The sequence below is a fragment of the Callorhinus ursinus genome, unplaced genomic scaffold (genome assembly GCF_003265705.2).
Source record: "Callorhinus ursinus isolate GAN/ISIS: 27379988/994484 unplaced genomic scaffold, GSC_fseal_2.0 scaffold3, whole genome shotgun sequence".
NCBI lineage: Eukaryota > Metazoa > Chordata > Mammalia > Carnivora > Otariidae > Callorhinus > Callorhinus ursinus.
The window spans coordinates 43,036,774-43,063,502 of NW_027397065.1; the positions used below are offsets into that span (position 1 = coordinate 43,036,774).

At 42.9% G+C, this 26,729-nt stretch overlaps 1 long non-coding RNA gene across 2 annotated transcripts in view; it reads left to right on the forward strand.

The window, feature by feature from the left end:
- LOC112819721 (uncharacterized) overlaps positions 1-26,368 on the forward strand; it is a 156,217-nt gene extending 129,849 nt beyond the window's left edge. For both annotated transcript variants that reach the window (XR_012376378.1, XR_003206956.2), the window contains 4 exons: positions 14,816-14,873; positions 24,278-24,399; positions 24,521-24,648; positions 25,897-26,368. This is a non-coding gene — a long non-coding RNA (uncharacterized lncRNA). The remainder of the gene's footprint in view (positions 1-14,815; positions 14,874-24,277; positions 24,400-24,520; positions 24,649-25,896) is intronic.
- Positions 26,369-26,729: the final 361 nt, after the last annotated feature.

Genomic DNA, 26,729 nt, shown 5'->3' on the forward strand with positions numbered 1-26,729 from the left:
CATCTGATTTAAATTTCTCTTGAGGAATGATGCAAAGGGTATAGGATGGAGGAGTTCTGCAGCAACTCCAAAGCCTAAAGAAGCCACTATTCTAGTTGATAGATAACTGCTTAGGTCTTTGCTTTCTCCTAAATGGAAACTATGTGGTTGAAAGAAATCTTTCCTTAATATTCTACAAATTTTTGACAAGCCACTAGTTAGCAATGGCAAATCAGTTTTAGCTTATGTCAGTTGATTGGCTGGCATTAGATTCTTGAGGTTCTGTCTTGAGAATGATTCTGAGTCCATATTCTTGATCAATGTGAAAGAGTAAGTTGGTCAATTAGTGATGTCTGCTATGAACAGAGTAATAAGGAATAATAGCACACCCAGAGTGCTAGGCTTTACACCAGGCACTGGGAATATAGGAGTGAACAAGACAGATTCAGCTGATGAACTCAGAAAACTCACAGGGTGGGAATGATTACTAAGGTCGCTTTTTATTCTGTTATTCTAAAATTTTATGGTCCTTGTTCTGACTATCACTCTCACTATTAATGAATTATTGTAAAATAACCACAATGTCTCAATTAAGACCATTCAGTACAGTTATCTAGCAGGAAAATCCAATAAGAGGAAAGGTGTTTGTTATATCAGGTAAGACTTATCTTGTAGTTGTTGTGTTTTCTTTCTCTTCAAGACACACTGGCCAAGAAGACCTTCATCTTGATGAAGATGTTCCTTGCCAAACCAGTACATTTCTCCATGGTGCTAGGTGGCTGCAATCCTGGCCAGATTCAACTCTCATTTATGGAGAATGGAAAACAGTGAACAGAAGAAAATTATTTGTGCAGGTGGAGTGGTGGGTTACTATCTTCTCTGGGGCCACATGAGAAGGCAATTCCTGAGAGAGCAATTGGACCAGGACAAAGTACATTCACCTTCTTGTTAACTGACCAACAGCTGTTTCCAGATGTTTCCCTGTGCTGGTGATCTAGTTCATGCTCACTCGCATGCAAAGCCCCTCTCCGTGTAGCTCAGCAGATGTCATCAACATTCTGGTAGGAACAGGCTCTGTCTTGTGAGAGTCTCGTAACTGCAACTTTGCAATGCTGGCACCAAAGTCAGCGTCTGGAGCTCACTGCAAAAGGCACCTGCCCTGTGCACAGATGATGCAATGGATCCGTGTCTTTCTCACCATGGTGACGGCAGTTGACATGGAAACAGTTGTTCCTGCTTATACACATAATCATTGTCCCTCACTCAGGCTTGCCAAATGTCAAAAATATTTGCCTGCCCCGCATCCATTTCTCCCATCTCTAGGAAATGCATCAAGATTATCTTTTGGGAAATTATCTTTATTGAACACCGGAACCAGTTGTTTTGGATATTACCTATCCAAGCTCGACATAGACCAATACCTGGTAAAACTGAATCACAGGAATGTGTAACCTTATGAGTATCAGGTCCAGATTCTGCTAAAACAATTGGGAAAGTGACAGGGTTTTGCCTGGTGTTCTCAAGCTGAGGTACTAGAAGCCTGAAGCTGCTGGGAGCTCTCTGTGCCACCAGATGTGTAGAACATGCTTGAAAATAAAGAAAATTTAGAGAAAAAACAGAGTTGAGGAACTAAGAGAGACACATTCCTACTGATAAAATTTGAGCCCTGCATCCAGCCTTACCTGAACTTGAATACACCTTTCAACTTTTCAGTTATATAAACCAATTTTTGCCCTTTTTGGCTTGAGGAAGTTTGAGTTAGGTTTCTGTCACTTGCACTCCCAAAAGTCCTGATGAATAGATAGGTTCCCTCCCTTTGTGGAGATTTTCATAGGAATTGAGCAGAACTAGAGATATAGTTGGAACTCTGAAAGCTTCAGCATTTAAACAATCTATAAGCTTTCTCTAAGCTTTGCTTAGAGAAAGATATCAGTTCATCGGCATGCGACTAGTTAACAATTGCTACCCGCCAAGTGCTGTGTTGGATGCACAGTGAGGAAGGAAGCGAGGAAGCAAGAAGCCAGCCAGGATCCTTGTCCTCCCAGAGTTTACAGTCTAGCCAGGAGAGCAGAAGTAATACAAGGTAAAATTTAGAGCAGAAGTTCTCACCTTCAGGACCACAGTGCACTGGTGAATCACCATATATCATAAGGTATGCCACAAAGAACTTGTGACTCATGGAGCTAAAGTACCGATGTTGGCAGATGATTTAAAAAATAAACATGAATTAAAGGAGACTCAAGGTTATCACAATAATAATGCCATATTCATTCATTTGGTTCTCCAGAATGTTTTCCTGAGTGGAGAGAAAGTGTTCACATAATAGCAAACACCCACGTACCTGTGTCTACAGGAGTGTACTGTTCTCAAGGATGCTATCCACCATGTGTCCCCGAGCAATGACAATAATATCCATATGTGGGAGGAGAAAGAGGAGCAGCAACAGGAGAACTACCAACATTTATTGGGCACTGTTTAGGCACCAGGTACAGTGCCGAGAGCATGACAGGGGCTGTTTCATCGACTCTACATGAGAAACTTCTGAGCAATTATCCTCCCTGTCTGGCAGATTAAAGAGCAACTCAGTGCTAAACAGGGTGACCCAGGCACGACTGGTGTTCAGCAGAGGGAGAGATCAGCATAGGCTGGACTGATTGGAAAAGGTCCCAAGGAGGGTGGGACCCTTGAACAGGACCGTGAATGACAGGCAGGATCTACACAAGCAGGGAAGAAGGGAGGGCAGGCAGGCTCTGATATGAGACAAATGCAGTGCCTTGGCACTCTCTGCACCCTCCAGTCACCTTTACAGTTGGGCCTTGTGGGACAAGTGTGACTGCCCAGCACCTGCTTGGCTATTGTGTGCCTCCCTTGCCTTTTCCAGGCCTTTGTCCATGCTGCTCACTCTACCCTTGCCCCCTTCAGTTAAGTAGCTCCCAAGAGACACTCTGGATGCTCAGATCCTTTCTATCCTCTCTTGAGAAGTGGAGCTGCCCCCCACCCTGGGGCGGGGGGGCGGGGAGGATAACTGAAACAAACTGCTCTTCCCTTGGCTGTCCACAAACTTCAGCATCCCTTCAGGCTGCCGGTTCCCAGGACTGCCCACTACAGTGCTCCCCCTGGGCCCAAGCCCAGCTGTAGCCTTGTCCCCACTCTTCCTCTCAGCATGCCCCAAACTCTAGAGCAGCCCCTCCTGTGTGCCCAAATGTAGCTGTCCTGTACCCCCTCCCTCTGTTTCTTTCGCATGGCCAGGCAGCTTGTTTGTTAGCCACGAGCTGGCATCCTGAAAAAACCAACCAACCAACCAACCAACCAACCAACCAACCAACCCCATGTCTGCTCCCTTCCCTTGCCAAAAACCTTTATAGCTCATAGTGAGCATTTAGGAACTGCTTGGATCATGCCTGGCACCATCCAAAACAGTTGTGTGCATTGCTTCATCAGCTCAACCCCAGGAGCCTGTGAAACAGGGCTACTGCCCCCTACACTTTACAGACCAGGAAGCTGTGGCTAAGTAACCTTTGGGGTTCATCCAAGCGAAGTCAGCAGCGTGATGCCAGACAGACCTGGTGCTCCTCAGAACATTGCTCTCCCGCATCAGTGGTGGCCTCCGGGATGGAACACCGCAGCCTCAGGCTCCCCGTCCAGGCCCTCCACCATCAAGACTTGGGTTAGCTCTCTAGTCTTGACTTCCCGCATGGCCTGCCGGCACATTCTGACCACCACCTGCCCTTGCCACCTCCACTCGTCAAGCTGCCCTTTAAAAGCCGCCTGTTTTTTTGAAAAGGTTTTTCAGGACGCTCTGTCACCTCATTGCCATCAGAATTAATTTCTCTTTCCCACGGACATCTGCCCTATCTCTTTCACAGTATACCTCTCTTGGTTTGCTGTTATTTGGGTATAGTTATTTGATCATGAATCCCTTACAGGCAGGAAGGGGCTTTCGTTCTTAGTATGTTCCACACAGGCACTTAGATCAGCGCCCTGCATGAGGGAGCTGCTCGAGAAACGTTAGCAGAGGGGCGCCCCGGTGGCTCAGTGGGTTAAGTGGCTGCCTTCGGCTCAGGTCATGATCCCAGAGTCCTGGGGTCGATCCCTGCATCAGGCTCGGCGGAGGCCTGCTTCTCCCTCTCACTCTGTCTGCCACTCCCCCTGCTTGTGCTCTCTCTCGCTGACAAACAAACAAACAAATAAATAAAAGAAACGTTAGCAGAATTAAGCTGAATGGCCACCAGTTCTACCTTCTCCAAAAGCCTTTCCACAGCGGCCTACCTGAAGTGCTTGGAATGTCTACCGGTAGAGTCACTCCTTTGATTTAAAACCTCAACTCCAGAAGATCTCTGCAGAAATGGGAGAGGTAATGGATTAACTCATTAATACCTTGGGTTATTAGCTACTCAACCACTAGAGTTAAACCGCGAAGTGGTCGGGAAAGAATGGACCTATTTTCCAAGGTAACTGATGCCTCATTTCTCAGTGTGGACACACTCGAGGAAAGGTTCGAACCTGCCTCTTTTACCAGTGAAATGAATCCCAAGTGGTTATGGGCTTCTAGTCCATTCCCTATGATAATTCAATAGCTATCTACAGAGAGACAGCATGATCTTTCTGGTTCTTGAGGTGACATGGGTGGAATAGCAGGCCCAACACCCCCCAGTTTTGACCACGAAGTTTGCTGTAACTGCTCAAAACCCTTTATGCAGAAACCTACAATGGAGGAGAGGGTGAGCTGAATATTGTCTCCTAAATTCATGTCACCTAGACCCTCAGAACATGACCTTATTGGAAACAGGTTCTTTGTAGATTAATTAAGATGAGGTCACACTGGATTAGGGTGGCCTCGAGTCTAACAACTGGTGTCCTTATAAGAAGAGAAGAGGACATGTAGAACCACAGAGTAGAACATGCGGAGTTGGGGTCAGAAATTGGAGAGACTCAGCTACAAACCAAGGAATGCTAAGGCTTGCCCACAACTACCAGAAACTAGGGGAGAATCAGGGGACAGATTCTCTGTCCAAACCTCCAGAAGGAACCAACCCTCCAGAAGGAACCAATACCTTAAATCAGGGCTTCTAGCCTCCAAAACTGTGAAAGAATAGATTCCTACTGTTTTAAGCCACCACGTTTGTGATAGCAGCCCTAAGAAACCCGTACAGGAATTAACATGTACAGATGGCCCAACCTGTACCACGCACTTTACTTCTGCTACTACACAACCTTCAAGAAAGGAATTATTACCCCCTTTCGACAGATGGGAAAGACTGAGACACAGAGAGGCTAAGAATTTGTCTGTCACAAAGCTGGAAAAATGGAAAAGCTGGGTCTCGAGTCTTTGAGGCTGTATTAGGCTGTAGGTGATCTTCCTTCTATCCTCGATACCCTCTCCATTTTCTTTCCCTGGCAGCTTACTAAGTACTAGGTACTGTGGCAAAAAGTCTATATGCTGGCTCCTAGGGCAGTCATCTCGGTTCACAGATGCATCCCAAATGCACAGGGCAGCTCCTGGCATGTAATAGTTGCTCAATAAATATTGCAGAATAAACTAATCTTCCCCCAAATTTCATGAGATAGATATAATTATTATATTCATTTTACAGAAGAGGACAATGAGGCACAGACAAGGTCCCAGTAAACTTGCCCCGAATCCTGACCATTGGTATTAGACCACAGGGTGTGATTCATTTCCTCACCCACATACGAGTGACACTGACATTTGTAAACCTAGTTCCTTGGAATTAATTGCTCTTCATCATTTTCTCCATATCGCCATATCCACTATCATTTATTGAGCATTGTTCAGTGTTAGTACTGGGCAAGGTGTTTTGCAAACAGTCTCACCTTTAACCCTTATTGTACTCCTATGGGCTAGTTACTACTGGCATCTGCTTTAACATACTGGGAACTGAAGCTCAGTGAAATCAAGTAATGATTCCAGTGTCACACAGCTGGTAAGCACCGGCATCAGGATTCAAGGTCGTCTCTGGTTCTAAAGCCTGTGCTTATAGCCATAAGGAGATTGCCTCTCTTAGCAGAAGCTCCACCAAAAGAATAGAAGCTAATGGCTAATGCCCTGCCCTCCCTGCCTTTTGCAGGCTCCCTTCTCCAGATCCACAGATGGGACTTCTACCTCCGCATAGCCTTGGATTGTCTGGGCTCACTCAGTTTCTCTTAGGTTGTTTCTGTTTGCCCTCTGCCAGAAAGCATAAAGCTCTTCTCAGGGCTCCTCTCCACCTTTCTTCATCCAAAGCCGAGGTTGGTTGATTCACTTCTCAGTCAAACAGAGATGGGCTTAAAGATGGAAGAGCATCACGCATACACCAGGGATGTAGCAGTGAAAAGATAAATGCTGTTTCTCCTCCCAGGAGACTTCATCTAATGTTTTCTCCCTGCTAGTTCCCAAAAGTCCTATCTTATTTATTTCCCCAGGCAACTGCCAGCTTCACACCATAGTGAACATTTTTTTATGCAATCCCAAGATGCATTTCTATTCTGAGCTAAGGATACTTAAAACAAAGATTCAGTAATGGTTACTGCATTTTAACAGAGATTCAGCTTTTCAAAATAATGGTAATATGGGAGAGTTTCTGGCATCAGAAAAGGGAGTAGCTTCATGGGAGAAGGTGGGAGGGCTTCCCACCCCCGGAATTGTACCGTAGAGGTGGGTGTCCACCCTGCTTGTGAGAAAGCCTGGTTTTGCCTAGAGAGACTCTACATTCTCTTTGGTCTGTCTGAATATATAAGAAGATCCTTTGAATATGATAGTGAGAACAATAAGGAAACCCAGAGAACATCTTGACCCTCCTCCCCTGTTACTAATGGAGAAAATGGGACTCTCCCAAGGAAGGCACTTTCCACTGACAAGCATGGGCTGACTGAATCCCAGTACTATCCCATACATGCTATTGGGTCGCCACATCAGTGGTCTTTCTGGATGTCCTTGAAATGTTCCAAAGTAGGAGAAAAGGGTTTGTCCTATGAGAAGGGAAGGAAAGAGGGTTCATCCAGGACCTCTCCTGGAACTTGCCATTTATAATCATGTCAAGGTGACCTACCATGGACTTGGCTTCTGGAGCCCAGGAATAAAAATGTGAAAAAGAAGGAGAGGCTGAGAAGGGCCTTGGTGCAAAGCAGGCAAAGGCAGCAAAGGTGGTGCTGAGTGGAACAGGGCCTGAGGATTTATCTCACCAGGCAGACAACAGATTCGGCAGACGGGCCTCAGCAGTCCTGCAAAACTGGGGCCCCTCAGAGCAGGCTCTTCTCACTGAACTGTTCTCTCCATTCTCTGGAAAGGACAACCCAGCTTAAGAAGAAAGCCAAATGTGCACCTAGTCTAAAGCCACATGCAGGAGGAGGGGGCCCTCCTCATCATCTGTCATGACCCCATTTTGGACTGAGTCATGGAAATTCTAGAACCTTCTATTTGCGTCCCTACGTCTAGGGTGCAGTAGCAGATGCTCAATCAATATTTATTGAGGGAATGAGTCTCCTGGGAGGGGTAATAAATTAACATATTATCTGCTGCTAATAGCTTTGTGCAAATTAGCTTAAAATGAACACTTCTTTTGTACTTTGCATCTTATTAATGCAGCATATGCAGAATCCCATTTAGTTTTCACAGTATTCTTGAAAAGGGTGTATTTGTGACCTTGGGTTAATTATTTAACCTTTCTATGCCTTGGTTTCTCCATCTATAAAATGGAACTATAGCAACTACCTCATAGAGGTAAAATTAATGGGATAATAAATGTAAAGCAGTAGAGAGTCTTTGCTTAGGGACTGTGACCTCTATGTATTGTGGCCTGTTTCTCCATTCCTGGAAGACAGGCTAATAAATGGTGGCTTGGGACATGGAGACAGAACTGCGGCTGATGTCAACACCTTCTCATAGTTGCCATCTTAGACCCCAACTTAGCTGGCAGACAGTCTCCCCCCAAGACAGAATGTGGGCTGGTATCCACTTCTGGCTTCACGACTTCAGCCCAGAATTTTGCTTTGGAAGGCATTAGAGATTCTTTTTCCTCTGTTGTTTACTTGTTCTCAGATCATGTGGAAAGCCCTCTGGAAACTTCTGACAGTTGTCATCATGGGCCAGAGAACTGGTGAGGGAGGAGCTGGGAGGAAAGTGTGAGAAGGGCGCAGGGGTTGCTGGGGACCCCTGCCGTCTTGCCTTGATGTTTACCCTCCACATTTTTCTAAGCTGGATCTTCGTAAGTGTCCGGGGCCATTGCCAAGCCGAGTCCCCTCCCTCCACTCTGTCTGTCCCCTTCTGCCCCACATCCTCCAATCTGAGCCTGGGGAACAGGTCTCCACTCTTCCTGGCTCCACCTTCCTTCTTCTCTCTGTGAATGCTGCCTTGCAGGGGAATGGCTCTGTGAACATCAGAGGCAAATGGGAGAAGAAACACAAGGCACAGAGAGAGCAAAAGGGAGATAGAGGACAGGGAATTACAAAAAAAGAAAGGCAGTAGATGCTGGACATGGATGGTGGAGGGTGACGGTAAGGCAGAGGATGAGTACCTAGGAGGTGGAGTGGGTTTGGCCATTGATGGGGACTTGGAACTTGGGACATTTCACATCAGAGGTTGCAAGGGGCCAGCCTGTGGGCCGAATCCAGCCAAACACTAATTTGGGGGCCCATACAGGGTTTTAAAATTTAGAAAACTTCCCATAAAAACCCAAGTATCCAGCCTGAAAAAGCTGGTCATGCAGGATTCACATTTCTTCACAGCAACAGTGGACTGGAGCTGGAGAGCCCACCCCTCTGGATGGGCCCAATGCCATTCCTAGTTTGCCACAGACGCCACCGCTCTCTATTGCATGGCACTCAGCCTGGTTCTCTCACTTAAATTATATTCCTAGTCCCTGTAGGTACCTGAGTTTGAGAGACTTAGTTTGTATGTATCATTTTTAGCACCAGTTGGTGAATCCACCTTTTCCCTCAGCAGCACCCCCCCTTCCCCACCAGTACAAACCTGAATGCACAGCAATCACGGTGAGATGGTTTTGAAAGGAAGAGTAGGGAAGGATGGAGGGAGAAGCAGCTATGAAAAGGAAGAGAAAATCTGAGAGTGGGAAGGAAAAAAAAATCCAGGGCAGGGGGGCGGGTAGACGAGTGGAGAGAGAGGGGGTCCGAATTCTCCTCTCCCAGCGGGCCCCCTGGCTCCCTGAATTTCCTTACACAAGGCGTGTGATCTTTGTGGGTCAGTAACTTTCCTCATTAGTATCAGGTTGCACAACATGTTCATTGTCAAATTTAGCGAACTTTCCAAGGGGCTCCTCTGAGAGTAAATCAGATGGAGATTCTCAAATAAATTAATCAATGACAACACACTGTTTATATTAGCTTTCCTGGGTGATTGATTTAATATTTATTGAGTCTAGAATGTGTGCTACCGTATAAATGACCCCATTACTACTTTCTTCCAGCCTGACTTAATTTCTCACGATAAAGCATTTGGTTGCAAGCGTCTCTAGGTGAAAGCTTTCATAAAGGGTGGTGGGGTTCTGTTTTGGGGGGGTAAAGACAGAGAGAAAGGTGAGGTTTATTGTCAATTGTTTTGTTAAAACATCAATCTTCACCACCCTTTAAATGGTTCTCATTTCCCCGTCTACCTGATGTTCGCCAATACCGCAGCTGACTTACTGTAAAAATGCTGAAATTGGATGCTGTTTCTGAAAGAAAGAGATCTTGCGCTAAAGAGGTTTAAGGCCTTTCTGTTTGTTCAGGTCTATCAGGATTAGCTTTCTGATCAGCTTTTCTTAACCCCGTCACCGAATTAGTCTAGAGATTATACATTTCATTCATTCAGTGAATAATTCCTGAGCACCTACTGTGTACCAGACACTATTCCAGGCGCTGGAAGGGGAGAGGAAAGGCCTCTTCTTTCATGAAGCCCCCAGCCTCAAGGGTGGAGACAGGCATTAAACCAACCCACATTACCATTCCTGATGGTTGGGAATGAAGTAATTTAAACGAAGCTGAGTAAGGGGGAGTGAAGGGGAGAGGGCTCTTTTAGAAAGATACTCACTGAGAAGCAAACCTGTGCTGGCTGCTGAATGATGGGAAGGAAACTTCTCTCTGGAGATCTGGGGCAGAGTGCTCCTGGCAGAGGGAACAGCAATTGCAAAGTTTTGGAGGCAGGGAGGAGCTTGCTCTGTGCAGGATTGGAGCTGGGACACGCACGCTTGCTGGGACCAGTGAGAAGATCAATTACAACACATTTTAGGGACATGCAGTTTTGTTACTTTTAAGCACCAATACTAATTGGAAGCAGGCTAATAAATAACTGTACTGTAGAAACCCTTAGGGAACCTACTCTGGTGAATAGAGAAGAAGTATTTGTAATTATCATAACAGGATTGTCTGTAAATAAATGCTTCTAAAAATGCCTAATTTGACATTTAAAAACAATTTGTCCTCTTAAGCGGTTTAAACACACTGTCTCCCGAATGCTGTTAAGACCTTCCATTTGCATTCTAAATCTCCCATCTCTTCTTTCCTCTTCCCCTCTAGTAAGTTCTAAACAGCTCTTAAGAGCTTGGAGTTCTTCACAGATTTTGAAAATGTCAACATTGGCCAAGTTCTTGCCTGAATTATCACAAATTCTTAATTAATAAGGTCTAGATTGTGAAGGCATTCCTAGAATAATAATAGTTGATAGTTATATTAGTTACATATGTTTATCAATTATGATGTGGGCACATTACTAATGCCATTTTGCAACTGAAGAAAATGAGGCTCAGAGAGGTTATGTAACTTGGTCAAGGTTGCATGGCAAGGAAATGGAAGAGTTAAGATTTAAGTCCAGGTCCCCTGAGCTACCCGCTAGTTAAGTGTGGTAAGTACGCCGTATTAGAAGTTAAGCGGCTTAGTTTCTAGTCTCTGCTCTACCATTAACTAGCAGTGTTTAACCTCCCTAGAGCTTAGTTATCTCATCATTAAAAGTGCTGCTCATGATACCTGCTTAGTCTAACTGGAATGCATCCACTCCTAAAATGTCGCCTACAAATGTGCTGAGAAGTATGCTGGGGTGGGGCTGGCTTCATGGGATTACCATGATGTGAAAGGAATAGATATTATTCCCACAAATCAGAGTAAAGTTACAATGGAAGTAGGTGTTCTGAGTCTTTACATAGCTGGGCCTGGCCTACCTGGAAAGTCCAGGGAAGGCAACCTGAGTAAGGGACTTTTGAACTAAGAGCTGAATGTTGAGTGAAGTTAGCTCCACGAAGGGAAGGGAGTGTCATTGGTGTGACGGAAGATGTACCAGCAAGGACAGTCTGTGCAAAGGCCCTGTGGAGGGAGGAAACTTAGCTCTGAAATAAGACCAATGGGGTTAGGATGTGAGGGGATGTGAAGGGAGAGGAAGCTGGAAAATTAAAGAGATCAACCATAGAGGGTCATGTCAGGGTCCTAAGGTTTCTAACATTTTCCAGATCTTATGCCTTTTTTGTGTTGATTCCTGCCTTTCTTCTTCTGTCCCAAGAACATTTTACCCTAAACCTGCTACCTTCTTTTCTTTTTCTTACTTTTCTTTTCCTTTCCTTTCCTTTTCTTTTAAGATTGATTGATTGATTCATTCATTGATTTTTTAAAAGATTTTATTTATTTATTTGACAGAAAGAGACAGTGAGAGCAGGAACACAAGCAGGGGGAGTGGGAGAGGGAGAAGCAGGCTTCCCGCTGAGCAGGGAGCCCGATGCGGGGCTCAATCCCAGGACCCTGGTATCATGACCTGAGCCAAAGGCAGACGCTTAATGACAGAGCCACCCAGGTGCCCAATATTTATTTATTTGAGAGAAGGAGAGAGCACGCGCATGCGAGCCAGGGAAGGAGCAGAGGGGGAGAGAGTCCGCAAGCAGACTCCCTGCTGAGTGTGGAGCCTGCCTCGGGGCTTGATCCCAGGACCCTGAGATCACAACCTGAGTCAAAACCAAGAGTTGGATGCTTATTCGACTGAGCTGCCCAGGCGCCCCCCTTCTTTGCTTCCAGAAGAATGGGAAGGCCTGCCTAAGTGGGTACCATGCCCAAGGCCTCAGCACTGCTTCTGGCCAGTCTTCTTTATGACTAGTCAGCGGCCAGCACAATGGGGCTCCGAACTGGCATTTGGGGCCCTAGGAACCTGCTGCAGGCCAGTGAGACAGCACATTCCTGTCTGAGACAAGAAAGACCCTGACATCTGTTCCTTGGCAAAAGAGCCAGACCTGCCCGGAAAGCCCAGTGGTCGAAGCCTTGAATGGAAATTAGTTTTGGCAAAAACACAGGGCTGAACATCAGGCCCTTCCCTCCTGTCTCAGGAGCTGGCGACAGTGGCTTCCAGGAGACAAAGGGTCAGGTAGGCGCTCTGTGTTGTGGTCCGCCCCCCCCGCAAGCCCCCAAACTTTCTTCATTTCTGATGGTGTGATGAGAGATTTGGGCTGCTGGGCTCCTGCCTTAATCACATTCATTCCACTGTCAGGGAGGGCTGTTTTCTGGAGTCTCTGAGGAAATAAAGATGATGAATAGAGGGAAATCACATTCTTTATTAGCACGGATGGGCACACAGATCCCAGTAGTAATTAATTCCAGGATGTTTACAAATTTTTTCTTCTTTGTCATCCAAGAGTTGGGGTTTGCAATTGTTGCCATAAAGGAAGAATGGAAGCTGAAGAGCCATGTTAGAAAGAGAGATGGCAACATATTGATTAATCATCCCATAATGCTTAACAACAAGCAGTGTCCTTAAACGTCAAGATCCCAGGACCCCGAGGAGAAATAAGTTACAAGGGTGCAGGACCCTCTTAGGAAAGCTTAGAAAAACCCGTGGCTTAAGCCAGAGTTAGCAAAGACCTTTTTTTTTCTTCTTTTCTTTCTTTCCTTTTTTTTAAACAGTGTACAGATTTTTTTTTTTTTTAAGATTTTATTTATTTGACAGAGAGAGACACAGTGAGAGAGGGAACACAAGCAGGGAGAGCTGGAGAGGGAGAAGCAGGCCTCCCGCCCAGCGGGGAGCCCGATGTGGGGCTCGATCCCAGGACCCTGGGACCGTGACCTGAGCCGAAGGCAGACGCCTAACGACTGAGCCACCCAGGCACCCCATTTCTTTTTAAGGGGGAAAAGGAGGATACATAAAATGTAAGGACCCCCACCCCCTCCCCAACAATACAAAACAGCTATAAATGCCTATGGAAATTAGATTTGTTTTGGAACTTTTGTGAGTAATTAAGGGTCAGACAAAAAATCCTTTTGTTCCACTCCTGGGATTGTTCAGCATCTTTCCAGAACATCTGAGTTCTCTTTCTTGCCTAGTTAGGACTGGAGAATAGCTAAGGTCAGTCATTCCAGGACAGTCATTCTGACATGATTTGGGTTGTTTTGAGTTTTGGGGACACTATTACGAGCATCAATTCTTTTTATGCTCTAACCCAAGAACAGGAAATTCAAGCTTTGGTCCAGGCTCCATAAAGCACGGGTTGTGTGACCTTGAGTAAGTCACTACATGGCTCAAGACTTTAGTTTACTTGTTGCAAAAGCAAGGTATCATGGCCCTGTAGGGCTTGAAATTTCCATGGGGCTGAATTTAAAAGTCTACACTTACAGCAGTTTTAGGGTATTGGGCTGAGTATGTATTCAAAGCATGATAGACACCCCTCATGCTTTTCAAGTGTATCTCGGATGAGAGAGGTATATTTGTGTAATGGAGGTGGGGTGAGAAGGGATTTCCCTATTTGGAGGACTGTTCTTCGGGTATATGAGTAGCTGCGCTCCCCTGCTAGAAACTCCAAACAAGCTCTCAAGGTCCCTATTTCTTCTTAAAGATTTTTGAGAAATGTTAAGGGACGGCTGGTTGGCTTAGTTAAGCGGCAGACTCTTGGTTTCAGTTCAGGTCATGATCTCATGGTCCTGAGATTGAGCCCCATGTCAACTCTGCACTGAGTGCAGAGTCTGCTTTAAATTCCCTCTCCCTCCAGCTCATGTGCTTACCCTCTCTCTCTCTCTTTCTCAAATAAATAAATAAATAAATAAATAAATAAATAAAATCTTTAAAAAATATATTTTTAAGAGATGTTAAAAATAAACACCTAAGAATTATTTGTAATTTGTTCACTGAGTATATAGATGTTTCTGAAGAGTTCTACAGTGCTTAAAACAGTTTGTTCTCTCAGACACTTTAATTATACTCTTCAAAGGTTTTGTTTGTTTGTTTTTTGCATATATTCTCACTTTACTTTCAGCTACTGTATTCTTAAAACGTGGGAAGATCAGTCAGCCTCAGCCAATAAATTGAAATTGTACTGTCTGAATTGAAGAAAACTTCTTATGCTTTCTGGAGCTCTGAGCATCTCATCTTGAATCTTCTGAGTTCTGGGAAGCTCCAAATCCATTTGCTCTGGCAAGAAGAAAAAAAATTCTTGGAGGGTATCCAAAAGAGAATTAGACTGCATTCCCAGTGGTCTTCTGGTCGACCCTAGCCTCTTTGACTTGACATGGGTCCTGCCCATCACACTCTGCCCATGAGAAAATGGCCAAGAAACACCCGCAAGTATTAAGCAAACAAACGACTTCACTGGAGATGCATTATTATGCATGAGACCATTGGGCAAAGCTAATATTGCCAAATGATAAATAAATAAAGGGAAACACAAAGTTTGTTTAAAGATGCAAAGTGGGAAAGAACATCGTTTTCTCTCTCTAGGGACTCAACCTCCACTGTGAACCGAAAACCAGAGTTCACCACACTAATACTCTAAACCTATTGAACCAGATTGAAATCTCTGTATCTAAATATGCTGCCAGCTGACTTTGAACAGCACCAATATTGCATTTGGTTCAAATCCATATTCTTTTCTCTTGCTCACAGAATTACCTCAGTGATTTGGTAACCAGCATTTCTCACTTGAAGAGGCTTTAGAAATGCGGTAGGTGTGTTTGTGTGTGTCTGTGTGTCTGTGTGTCTGTGTGTGTTGTGTGGTAGTGATCAAGATTAGTGCTTTTAGTTGTTTGTTTGTTTTTTACATGAAATATCTATTTCTAAAACTGTCATTCAGGCCCCTCATATCTTTGGTATTCGATAAAACACAATTTTGTGGATTTGAGGGTTTTCTTTCTCTCCTTGTGCTTTCTTTCTTCTTTCTTTTTTTGTTAGAAAAACCAACACAGCTGCAAGGACTTTCACATCCAATAACCCGAGATAGTTCCTGTTTGCCCGGTTCCCAGATGAAAGAAAAACAAAACGAGTGTGGGGTGTTTTATCGTTTTTTTGAAACAGGATACATTTTTCCCATGTTCAGATCTGAAAATACTTGGCTGTAATTTAATCTACCTTTATTAGATTACCCAGTTATGTCCACAAAATTATGGAAACCATCCTAAATTAGTAAGGTCAGGGAAGAAGCAGGCTGGATGTGAGAATTCCTTCTGTTCCTGCTGGCCATGTCTTCTGAATGGAGAGCAAGTCATGAGCAAAACATTCGATTCACCGTGGACAGAGGAGCTCATTACCCCTTGAGTGTCTCCAGTGGGAAGTCCACCCTCTACTTCTTCCATGATGACTTCAGAGTAACCCCTCTTTCAAGGAATATGTTAGATAGCAGTAGAATAGGCAAGAAATGGCCAGGTCATCCAAAAGTTACCTTTACTGGTCCAAAAATGCTTTAAGCCTAGCAAGCCCTACGTACGTAAGCCCTATCGTATGTAAGTGAGCCCTACATCCAATAAAATAGAGGACAGCCAATTACACTTGTATTTCAAATAAATAAAGAATAATTTTTTTTTGGTCTGAGTATGTCCCAAATATTGCATGGGATATACTAATACTAAAAAAGTACTTGTTGTTTATCTGAAATACACATTTAACTAGAAAAATCCTGTTTTTTTATTTGCTAAATCCAGCAACAAACTTCAAACCAAAGAAAAGGCCACAATATCATTTTTAACAGCAAAAATAAAAGAAAATGAAATCATAAGCCACATAGCAGGTCTGAATCTTAGGTCATAAATACAGTTGTGCAAGATATATGTTTGTTTTTTTTTCATTTTTTAAAGAGAAATCTGTTCTGTCTCTGAGTGCCCAAGCCAACAGGAAATTCAGCCTCCGTCAGTATGGGACCCTGCCCCTTCCTATATCAACCCAGTATCTTAGGTTGTGCCCAGAGAGTGGGGTTTGAGATCCAAACTCCAAGGTGTCATGGGGGCCAGTGATATCCTCTGGGCTTGGAGTTCAGTGGTCACTCTAGGTAGGGGGGGATCTATTTTGAGCCCTGTGGGACTAGGGGAACTTTTTTTTTTTTTTTTTGAGGCGAGACAGCTCTGTCCTCAGGAGCCATGTTTTGGCCAATGATCTCCATTTTAACATTGCTTCTTTAAATTCTGTGAACTTTCTTTCTCCTTTGGTTAATTTTGAAAACATTTTCTGACTTTTGGTTGATCTCAGAAGTACAGTTTTTTTTTTTTTTAAGATTTTATTTATTTATTTGACGGAGAGAGACACAGTGAGAGAGGGAACACAAGCAGGGGGAGTGGAAGAGGGAGAAGCAGGCTTCCCGCTGAGCAGAGAGCCCGATGCGGGGCTGGATCCCAGGACCCTGGGATCATGACCTGAGCTGAAGGCAGACGCTTAACGACTGAGCCACCCAGGCACTCCAGAAGTACAGTTTCTTTACCAACTTGGGAGCTTTTATAAAAAACAGGAAGAATTTTTGTCTTCAGGTAGTTCTACTACCCCCTGCCTCTCAGGCACAAAATAATCCCTAAGGCAGTAATTTTTCATGGGTCTGAATACCTCCTTGAAATGGAAGAAGGTAAAAACAAGAAGACTGTAGATGAGATTATCGTTCAGTATATATTCCTTTCCCCCTCCATAGGAAGAGTCTTCTTCACTTACCCGTTGATGTTAGGATTTGTCATGTGACTTGCTTTGTCCAATGGGATATTAATGGATGTAATCAAGCTAGGGCTTGAAATGTGCTTTTGTAGTTGGAGGCACCCTCTTGTACTCTGCCATCATCATGACCACATGTCCTAGGAGAATAAGAGATATATAGGGAAGATGTAGACCAATTCACAACCTAGAGCTAAACCAAGTGAAGTCCAGCATAGATCACTGGAATCCAGCCAAATTACAGGCACATGAACAAGAAATAAATATTATTGTATGCTACTGAGTTTTGGGGTGGTTTGTTATGCAAAATAACTAATAGATACAGGTACAAATGAAAATTCACATTTTGGTAGATTAGTAAATTGTTTTGACACTTAATGCTCAGCCATGATATTAAAATATTTATTGCCTTCCAAAATCCCAGGCATATGCCTGAGATCTTATGGTACTCTCTTTCTCTCTCTGTCTTCATAATATTTTATATCATTCTCTAAGTTATTTATTCCTTCTAAAAGCTTATCTTCATTTAAAGCCTTGCAGTTTACCAAGTGCCCTCACATCCATTATTCCATTAGATCTTTTTAACAATTCAATGATGAGGTGAGGTTGACATTACTAGCCCCATTCGAGGAAAAGGGAACTGATTGGAAACAATGTCAAAGGTTTGCCACAGGAAACAAAGGTAGTTCTGGGTTCCAGATCAGAGTTGGGACTCCAGCCAGGTCTTCTCATTCCTCCTGCAAAGGCTCTCCCACTATACCATGGTTACGCCTGAAACACTCAGCACAGGGCTGAGCACATTATAGTTCTTAGTAAATACCTGAGGAATGGTGGGGAGATCAAATCTTTTGGCCAGAGATGTAAGTGTAAAGTCAAAGCTCCCAGAAAACACTTCACTAGAGGTTCTCTATGCACAGCCTCTTTTAACGCTTCCTCAAATGTATGTTAATAGGAGTTGGGTTGTGGGTGTGTAGAGGGAAGGAGGTGGAGAAGATTAGATGTTATTTAATATGTTTTAGAAATTCCGGTTTAGTAAATTAAATGTCTTTTCTGCAGTGCTTTTTAAGTGAGTTTGAAGAGCTTATTTGCATCACTTTCTAGGTGAGGATTAGAGTATAATGCCTTTCTCTAAGTTATTTGACAATGGAACCTTTCCATCAGAAATCATCTTGCTGGATTATGGTTGCATGGAACCCACTTTGGGAAACACCAGCCCATGCCATTGAACGGCCCTGATTCTGCCCTTTGGCATCTCCTTTTTGTACCATTCAGAGCTGTTTGTGCAGCAGACACCCTCTGGGCTTTTCAAGCTTTTGTTAATGACTCAGTTCTAATTCCAAGAAGCTTTTAACTTAATGGGATGATAACTTGGTGTATTAATTAAGGTTCTTTTAGTCGCAAACATAAAAAGCAACTCTGGCTAACTTCCTTGAAGATATTAGGAAAACCCACAAAATCATAAGAGTTGCCAAACAATTAGGGTTTGAAAAGAATAGGAAGCAGGGCAGTTTGGGGGATTTCAGCCCTGGGAGTTCCTGGAATTCCCACTCAAGTAACTCTGCTGCAGAGACACCCCTGGCCGCATCTTGGGGCTTGGGTTTCAGGTTCCTGGAGGGGAGAATCTGATCTTACTGGCTTGGGCCACGTGTCTCTGCCCCAGGATCATTCAGTTGTGAGAGAGAGGACAGAGGGGGCCACTGAGGAAACCGCCATGATCTGGTGGTTCAGTCCTGTCTCTCAGGGTCATTGGTTCGAAGTAGACGCATAGAGCTCTAACTACGTTTCCAAAGCCACCCTTCCAAGGGTGGAAGACATTGCTGATTTTTCCTTTCATCACCAAATAAAGAGATTTTGAGGCTATACTCTAAAAAAATCACATTTCCAAAACTAAAACTCATACTTGGCCCAGAGAAGCACTTTTGCAATTAGAATATCTCCTGAAACTGACACACAGGTGCTCAGGGACAGGTGGTGCGGTGTTTGGTTGAACTTGCCCACAATTTCCAAATCCTCTCTGCCTCTCCTCTTTGGCTAAAGGCAGGCAGTTGAAGTCACAGAATTCCATGTGTATCTGATGCAACTCCACAAATACACAGAGATGGATTAATACAATAGCCCTAACAAACCTTAGAAGTAAGAAGTTGATATCCTCATTGTTCATTACTAAAAAATGGATGAGGTCATCAAGGATGTGTCCTGGAGGAGGTGGAGAGCTTGGGGGTGGGGAGGGTACACCTGTTTTGTGTTGATTCAAAAGCAATCTAAACTACTTTTTAAACAAGTCAAACTGAGGTTTTCTTCTTTCTGAAATTTTAAATTCAGAAGCAAATAAGGCATTAAAAATAAAAAGCCTCCAAGGACACCACCACCCACTAGTATACTGTGAGGCTTTATTTGAATATATTCTGCTTTTATTGCTTTGTTCTCTTTCCTTACTATGATTTATAAAGCAGTGTGGGAAAATGGTTAACGCAGAGTAAAAGTTAAAATTAAAACCACTTTTTCCACTATGGTGCTATCTGCTTCCCACCCCCTCATCCCTGGAGGCCTGTTCAACTGAGTTTAGTAGCACAAAGGCTACTGAGTTCCAGAACTATATTCATAATCTACCTACGTTGGATTGATTTCCTAGCTCCAGGACAAGATAAATGATTAGTTGGTTTTGTTGATAAAATGGCAAGCATTGATAAATAATGGAATAAGCTCATTTCAAGATGTTTGTAGAACTCTGGAAATGTGGGATTTATTCAACTATTCAGGTTAGCTCAAATGACTTTATGTATGGAGAATGAGCCTGCTTTGGGGCCCAGACAGTTCCCAAGGAGAACAATTACTGTTCACAGCCCTGTCACATCAGACTCAGATCAGCAGGGACCGCGTCTCCTGTTTCTCTCTGCCTGCCTGAGTCTTTTCACGCTGAGGAGAAGGACCTTGTCAGAGAGGCACCCCCCGTCTGAACCAGTGCCCCAACCCAAGCTCTTACAGTCACCCAAGTCTTTGTTGAACACTTACTATGTGCCAGGCATAGCACTGGCCACTTTTATACCTCCCACACATTTTACAGACCGTGTTTAAATCCCATTTTACCTATGAGAATATTGAGACTCACAATGATTAAGACTCTTCCCTTGGTCAGACAGTTCTAATCCCAGTGATAATAACAATAATCCAACCAGACAGAACAGAAAGCTCACTCAGACTATGGGACCAACATGGAAGACTGGTCACTGGTACCCATGAGATCAAGAAGTTAAATGCAGTAACAACAGTATATATCTGAAGTATGGCGCTAAGTGTCTTTAGGTACCATGCTTATTTTAATCATCACATCAAGGCCATGAAGCAGGTGGTAAAAGGACTCTATTTTAGAGATGGCACAATGGAGGTCTAAAGGAAGTTAAGAAAATTGCCGGTAACGGAGCTTTGCATGGTAATTCCTGCAGGCTAGGCTTAGGCAATAGAGCAGATACTGGTGCAGAGGACCTTGAGATAAGTCAGGACAGCTTCAGGCTGCAAGTAATGAGAAGGAAGACTCCAAGTGGGATGGAAGGCCTTCCACTTCAGCAAATATGTAGGCTGTAACACAGCACCCAAATGTTAGGGGATGAGAATGGAAAGTTATCTCAAAGTCACAACTCTGGTGGATATCAAGGAGGAGAGGCTGACGGGTTGGCATCAGTTGGGGAGCTTCTCTAAGAGAAATGAGTTATACACCCTTCTCTGCCCTGTAGGCACAAAAGGCACTTGGCTAGGGCTTTCTAGTGCCAACCACACTGCAGGGTTTTCATGGGGGAAGTCAGGCTCCAAGGAGTGTTTGAGGATGAATAAGTCACCATTAGGCGACCTTTTCCTCCACCACTACCTTCTGGCACAGAGATTCTATTTTTAAGTGAAACTGCATTGGGTATCTCTGTGACACACAAGTGGATTGAATTTTTAAAGTGATCAAAGGATTAAAATTAAGGAATGAACTTTAATGAGTCAGTTAGCAGAGTGGCAGGGATCAGGGAAAGGGACAGTGAGATTTGGATATCAATGTCTCCTCAAGGTGCTAGAAAATACTGAACAGACAAATAAAATGATAAGAGACCCAGTATTTGCTTCAAAATATTCTTGGGGTGTGGAAGATGGTGATGGATGAGAGTAGTTGAGAGCATAGATAAAATTAGACGAACCATAGGTTGGTCATTGTTGAATCTCTGTGATGAGTATGTTGGGTGTTCATTATATTCTTCTAGTTTATATATGTTTGAAATTTTCTGTAATAATTTTTTTAAGAAAATAGTAGCTGTGGTCTCGTCTTCAATTTCATAGAAAATTTCATCCCCCTTAGATTTTCTGCACAAAGCTGTGGGTATCCCTTACATCCAAACAATCTCCAAGTCCCTTCCTTCAGCCTCCAAATGTTATCTCAAATCTGTCCATTTGTCTCTTTCTCCACTGCCATGACCCTAGTCCTAGTCACCACCAGTATTGCATCTTGCTTAAACATGGCAGTGGCTTCCTAATTTCCCTCCCCAATTCCAGCAGAAATATCCATTTCCAATCTTCTCTTCCTATGGAAGATGAAATGATCTGCTCAAAATGCTGATCTGACATTCTCACAAGAAAAAAGCAAGATGCAGAATAGTATACAGAATTTTTGTACAAGAAAGGGGAAACAACACACTTAGGCCCACCTATGTATATAATCTTTGCATATATTTGCAAAGAGAAACCCTGGAAAGATAAACCAAAAACTAAAAAATAAAAGAGGAGAAAGTGCACAATGGAGGACATAGGTTAGCAGCAAAACTTCTCTAAATATGTCATTTTACAAATCTTGACTTTGGAATCACGTGTTTATAAGTTCAAAAAATAACATAAAGTAAAAGTAAAATAAAATAAGAGATTTCCAAAAATTGAAACCAAATTAAAATAAAGAAAAAATAATTGTTTACCAAATTGGTAACATTAACTGCAGCAAGAAAATAATTATTTCAAATAACTTGCATAAAAAGTATTTTACATTCTTGTGAAACATAGACTAAGAACCAAAAAAAAGTTGCAAATAAGTCTTACACTTCATTCAGTACTCTTAATGTTAGTATTAGTTTGAACTATATGAAATTGCCTATATTTGACCATATTTGACCTATTAAAATGACAATTTCTTATGTTGTAAGTAAATAAAGTAATATAATATTATGATACAAATGTGATAATACTATTTTATATTACAAATATAACAATATATTTATATGTAACATAAGTATAATATAAATAATATAATTCATATAAATATATATTATAGCAATATTGGTATTATTTTTGGAAATATTTTGTATATATTATAGAATAAAACAAAGAAGTAATTATGTTAATGTTAAGACAAAGATTTTCAGCAAAACAGAATAATACAACTATTATTTTATAAGTTAATAAAAACATTGATTTTTTTAAATTGAAATATAATTAACATATACATTATATATGTTTGAAGTGTGTAATGTGTTGGCTTGATACATTTATACATTGCAATATGATTGCTATAGTAGTGTTAGCTAACACTTTTATCATGAAATAATTATCTTTTTTTTTGTATTGAGAATAATAAAGATCTAGTCTCCTAGCTTTGAAGTTTATAATACAGTGTTGTTGACTGTAATCACTATGTTGTACATCAGATCTCCAGAAGTTGTTTATCTACTAGTTTCAAGTTTGTATCCTTAAACGTCTCCCCAATTCTCCTAGCCCCTGGTTACTGGGACGCTACTCTGTTTTTACAAGTTCAGCTTTTTTAGATTCCACATATTAGTGGAATAAAGTGGCATGAAGTATAAGGGGCATAAAGTATTGTCTTTCTCTTTCTAACTTGCTTCACTTAGCATAATGCCCTCAAATTGAATTGCAAATATCAGGATGAACTCATGATTCTTTTTCAAAAATCCTCCTTTCCTAACTGTCCACTAAAAAGACCTAGAAGCAATAGCAACCCAGAAACAATGAATAAGCCTAGGACCCAGATTGTGGTCTTGAAATATCTTTCCACTAAAAGGAAGCAGACACCCTTGTAGAAATGGCAGAAAATAGAAAAGTTAAGTTGGGGGATATGTTATTGTGTAGGGAAGCAAGGAAATGATCAAAGAGTAATGAGGTCCGGTTAAAAAGATGAAGACTTGACTAGCAGGCCTTCCCATTGGCTAACGGCAGGACAACTGATACATCAATAGAATGATGACTAAAACTGATTAAAACACGTTGAAGACATAAAAACCACAAATGCATAATGATACTGAAAAAAAGATCAGTGCACAAGTTCTTTATCCTTCAAAGCCTAGCTCAGAGGTTGTTTCTGTAAAGAATTTCCTGCTGCCTTCCAAAGTTAATCTCTCCCTCCTCTGTGTCATTAGTGTACCTTACATACACATTTTATAATTTCATTTACATTGCACTATTTGTCTCCCCAGCCAGACTGTGAACTTTGCAAAGCCGGGACTGTGCTTTGTTTATTTCTATGATTAAAAAGAAAGACACAAGGCCCAAGGTGGGGTCACTTGCCCCCAGAACAGCAAACCAAAACTTAATTGCAGTTTCAACCTCCCTAGGAGCGGAATTTTAAGCAAATCATTCTGGAGTTTTCTGGTTAGCACCAGTGAAGTAATCTGTCACAGGGCTCTCTCCACCCTCCAGAAGATGAGGGAATTCACCTAATAATCCCCTTGCTCTTCCCCCTAAGGGAAGGTGACCTTGCCTGAGACAAACTTTTCTTTTGCAAAATCTTCTTGTTCCACCCTCCTTCCTTTAAAAACCTTTCATTTTGTACAACTCCTTGAGGCTCCCCTCTACTTGCTAGATAGGGTATTGCTGATTGATTCATAAATCACTTAATAAAGCCAATCAGATCTTCAGATTTACTCAGGTAAATTTTCTGTTGTTTAACACTATCTTACTAACACTGAGCAACATACTTTGCCCAGAGTAGGGCTCAATACATTTTTGTTCATGCAAAACCATCAACACTTTGAAAATTATCAAAATGCACAATTACCAAGATATTCATGTACTGTCTTTAGCAGATATTACACATAAAGGAATCTATTACATTCTGGACCTTACAAAAAGATTTCTAATATGACTTCAATGTGACTCAGGAAATGGGACTCCTTATTACCCCCATTTCAAGTCTCTGGTGCATTCTGTTACTTGCCTTTGAGACATGAGCTAGTCATTGTCACTTCGTATTTATGTTGCCTCTTCACTGTGAACGTTGCTGTATGCCACAGGGCCATTAATTTTTTGTTATTTTTCAAAAGACCCCTGTGTGGGAAGTTTGGTTGCCATAACTGGGCAGATAGAACTGGAGAAATAATAAAGTAAATGAATGTGGTGTGGTGGGAAGCTTTGCAGCCTGCATTTCTCTCCATAACCTCAGACCAGCCATTTCTCTCTTTTGGGCCTCAGGTTCCTCGTCTGTAGAATCACCTCTCACCAGATGCTCCCAGAAGCCTCTCCTATGATCCAGAGTCTCTGATAACTTTACTTTGAAGAACTCAAAGAAAAGGTGACAATACACCTGCAGCAGGGTATGTGCACCCAGGAAATGTCTGTTTGGCTGGGGGATCATTCCCTGATAAGAGAAAGAAAAAACAAAATGCCATTATCTGGCTGGCCCAGGACCTGATGTTGCAACTTTTCCCATCTCAGATAGGATGCGGAGTAGCCTGGAGGGATGATTCCCTGCAGTTCGACCCATGAAAAAGAGAATGCACAATGGGATCAACAGAAAACCAAGGGTCTGGCCGGGAAGAAGGACAGAGAGCACAACAGGCAATGTAATGGACCTTCCCACCCCCGCCCCTCCTGTAGCCCCCTTGTTGACCCAGAATTCCAGATCAGCAAATCTGTAGCAGACTGTCCTCCCACTCCTGACTGTTGTCCACGGCAGACATTGCTAACTGATCACAGCACGATTTCCTTCTAAAGGCAGGCTAGGGATCTTTCTCGATTTAGTGTGTTCCAAATACCAACAATTGACTAGAGCTGGCATATTAGCTGAAATCTATTTTCCATCCTGGGCTCCAATTTCCCTCCTCCTGAGTCTAGAAAAGAAAGTACTAAGAAGAGGTTTGTCATTTAAACAAGTAAAGGACCGTGGGCAAGTTTCCTACTATGGGCGCTGATTTGTAAACAGAGAATTTCCTGGACCCTTCCCCTGTGTTTTTTGCATTCTAGAATTCTTATCTCCTTTTGGAAAACAGGGGGAAATCTATGTAACACTGCTGTCCCAAAGCTCTGGCTTCTTTATGACATGCTAGGATTTAGGCAACCCGGGTATATCTGGACACATCTGACTTGAGGAGTGGTAGGGGTCCACGGAAGGACAAGGGCTACGAGCCATCTTTTGTTAACTCTCCCCAACTTCCAGACAAGTTCTCTGGGATAAAAACAGTCGGATTAGGCCAAAAGAAAGCCCACAGGGCTGGCATCTGTTAAGTAGTCATTGCGAGCACCTTCTTTGGTAAGAAACTACTCTTTCTTGTCTTGTTTCAGGCTTAAATTGCTTTTATGTGTCCTGGAGACTAGATCAATAATCTCAATCTCTCACTCTCTCTCTGCTAGTAGACCTGAAATAAATAGTTTCAGGTGGAGGGAGGAAAGTAGGACAAATGGCAGACCCTCGGAGTATAGAAAGGGAGGTATGGAGGAATGCCAAAAGAAGGAATAATATATAGTATTTATTGATCACTTTCTGCGTGTCATGCCCGGTGTTATCACATTTACTCTCGACAACCTATGGGATATGCACTACTATGGATCTCCATTTTACACATGAGAAAATTTAGGCTCAGGGTACTAATTTTTTAGGGTCCTGCAGTGAGTTTGTGGGAGAGGAAAATCTGAGTCACATCTCTCTGGCTTCCTCCACCACACCGCACTGCCTCTCCAGTCCAACACGGAAGGATTTCATTAGACCACCTCAGATGCGTTAGTCAAATTTCCTGCAGTATAAAGAACAGAATGTCCATATTCAAGGAACCGTCCCTCTCCATTTATTGACTTTGCTTTTGCTCTATTCTTAGGCAATCTATCCCTTCATGGAGTTGTAAGATGGCTACCATCAGCACAAGACTTCGACCTATGCCCTCAGTGACGCCAGCAGGAGAAATAATTCTTCTTCCTTATAGTTCTGGTAAAAACCCGGGAAAATGTCTTTTTGGTCTGGCTCACACCCAGTGCCCAACTCTGAGCCATCACTATGGACAACTGAAAAGAAATTAAAATTCACTGCCCAGACCTGGGTCAGCAAATGCCCATCCCTGGAGGAAGTGGGAAGAAAAGCCCTTCCAAATTACAGGGGCTGCAAATCAGGAAGGGATGCTCCCCTCAGTCAAATTCAGGTGCAGCGTCTTGAAAAAGAAGTGGATGGGTATCACCAGTCAGAACAACAGATGTCTCCTCGCTCAACTTTCACCTATTCAACACCACAATATTCCCAAAGAACCGGCCTTGTGGTCATGCCTTATGTAACAATCAGAAGCTTTGTCTCAGGCAAATCCCAGAAGCTGAGAACTTTTCCTGGTACTGGAGCCTGGGCCCAGGCCTAGTGTATTAGTGTAGTCATGGTGGGTAGCCTCTCCATTGTCCCTGCTTTGCCCTCTAGCCAAAGCTTCACAAAGGTCCCACAGCCCTCACAAGCAGAAGCAAGGGTAGGTCCCTCTCCTCGTGTGGAAAAAGGCTGCATTTTTGCCATAAGAAAGTTTTAAATCCTGCCTTGTCACTGGGCTGGGTGGTGGGAGGGACTCCAATCTCCTACTCGGTCACTTGCCTCTCAGATCAATTTCATTGTTCTTCAAACCCTATTTGTAATTCAAGGCCAGGTTCTCATGCACCTTCTCCATGAAGCTTTTTCTAT